Source organism: Zea mays, chromosome 5 (genome assembly GCF_902167145.1).
Source record: "Zea mays cultivar B73 chromosome 5, Zm-B73-REFERENCE-NAM-5.0, whole genome shotgun sequence".
NCBI lineage: Eukaryota > Viridiplantae > Streptophyta > Magnoliopsida > Poales > Poaceae > Zea > Zea mays.
Genome location: NC_050100.1, coordinates 78,816,136 through 78,818,655, shown reverse-complemented (window position 1 = coordinate 78,818,655; position 2,520 = coordinate 78,816,136).

Sequence of the window (2,520 nt, the reverse complement as noted above, 5' to 3'; positions counted from 1 at the left end):
CACCACGCACACAAGTCGCAACGAGAGCTCACAACACAACTCAATGAGTTCACCACTCAACTAGAGCTCTAATTGCTATCGCAAAGAATCAAAGGCGCGGAATCGATGTCTTGGTGCTTAGGAATGTTGTAGGGATGCTTGGTAAGTTCCTCCATGCGCCTAGGGGTCCCTTTTATAGCCCCAAGGCAGCTAGGAGCCGTTGAGAGCAATCTGGGAAGGCATTTCTTGCCTTCTGTCATCTGGCGCACCGGACAGTCCGGTGCACACCGGACACTGTCTGGTGTCCGATTTCTTTCCTTAACTGGTGCAGCCGACCGTTGGCAGCCAGAGAGCCGTTGGTGCACCGGACATGTCCGGTGCACACCGGACAGTCCGGTGCCCCCATCTAGTCGTTGGCTCGGCCATGTGTCCCGCGCAGATCACGCGGCCGACCGTTGGCCCGGCCGACCGTTGGCTCACCGGACAGTCCGGTGCACACCGGACAGTCCGGTGAATTATAGCCGTACGTCGCCGGTGAATTCCCGAGAGCGGCCACTTCGCTCGAGCCAGTCTGGCGCACCGGACACTGTCCGGTGCACCATCGGACACTGTCCGGTGCACCACCGGACAGTCCGGTGCTCCCAGACTCAGCACAGTCTTGGCTGCTCGAGCCAAGACATTTCCAATTGGATTTTTCCTGTTTCCAGCACTTAGACACAATACATTAGTCCATAAAACAATGTACTAAGTCTGAGAAACATACCTTTATCCTTGATTTGTACTTTGTCCACCTTTTTACACTTAGGCACTTGTGTTGGACACTAAATCACCAAAATACTTAGAAATGGCCCAAGGGCACATTTCCCTTTCAATCTCCCCCTTTTTGGTGATTTATGCCAACACAACATAAAGCAAGTAGAAAAAATACAAAATTAATTCAAATAAGAACTCTGTTGGGACTATGCTTCGTCGCCGAAGGTCTTGTAGGAAGAAACAGCTTCGGCTGAAGCTGTCCACATGTGATGACCGAAGGTTCCTCTTCATGAAGCTTTGGAATTACAAACCGACATAAAAGTAGAATGACCTTTTAGTCCATAAATGTTTGAGTCGCTGTTGTAATCCCTTATGAGGGGCATAATTGTAATTTCTCACAGGCTGTGTCCCGTGTCTATAAATAGTGAACAGTATTCCTTTACTGTTCACGGATTCCTGTAATAGCGATCGCACTGTTCGGGAATCAATCTTTTGCCAAGGCAAAGGTATAATTGTACCCAATGCTTAAATGTGTTAAATCGATATAATATGAAAGTAATGTTGTTTATTTATAATTTATTCGCCTTTGATGCTTCGTATTTTATATTACTTTATTCAATCTATTAGGATTCAATTACGAAGATTTAACCTTCGTAATCATATTGTCTTTAACCTTCGTCCAAGGCTCATTAATCCTTAAGGGAATAATGCTTCGTTGGACGAAGGGCATTAACATTTAACATTTTATGTTGCCTTGTTCTTAATTCATAGCATTTGAGAACAAGTCCCCAACATTGGCGCCCACCTCCGGTGAACTCACTTCCACTTTCCTAAGACAATGGCTTCGTTCAAGAACCAAGCTGGAGCTGCTTCGACTCCGAAGCTGATTTTCCCGATAACAGGCGGTTCCTGCTCAGAGCCGGCTAACAAGAAACAGAAGAAGGAGGCACAGAGAAGAGTACAGCATGTTGGGGTGCAGGGACCCTAAATCAAGTCAAGATGGTCCCACATTCCAATCACCTTCTCCCAAGAGGATCTTCAGCTCAAGGATTTTCCTCATAATGATGCTATGGTTATTTCTTGCGTTATCAAAGGGTTTCTGGTCCACAATGTCTTGGTTGATACAGGCAGTGCAGCTGATATTATATTTGCTAAGGCCTTCAGACAAATGCAAGAGCCAGAAGATAAGATTCATGATGCTACACACCCTCTCTGTGGCTTCGGCGGAAGACAAATTGTAGCACTGGGCAAGATCACCATGCCAGTGACCTTCGGATTCATCAACAACACCAGAACTGAGCAAGTTGTGTTTGACATTGTTGACATGGAATACCCTTACAATGCAATTATTGGTCGTGGCACCCTCAATGCTTTCGAAGCAATCCTTCATCCTGCTTACCTTTGCATGAAGATACCTTCGGATCAAGGACCCATTGCTATTCATGGAAGTCAGGAAGCTGCCAGAAGGGCCGAGGGAAACTGGACTGACTCAAAAGCAATCCATAACATAGATGGAGCTGAAGCTTGTGAACAGTACAAATTCAGAAGGGAGAAAGCAGCTTCGGCAGATCAGCCGAAGCCCATGCTCTTATGTGAGGACATAGCAGAGCAGAAGGTGCTCTTGGGCTCCCAATTATCCGAAGAACAGGAGAAAACCTTGATAAGGTTTTTGTTCAATAACAAAGATGTTTTTGCATGGTCAGCCAATGATCTTTGCGGAGTTAACAGGGATGTTATTGAACACTCGCTCAATGTTGATCCATCCTTCAGACCCAGAAAGCAGAGGCT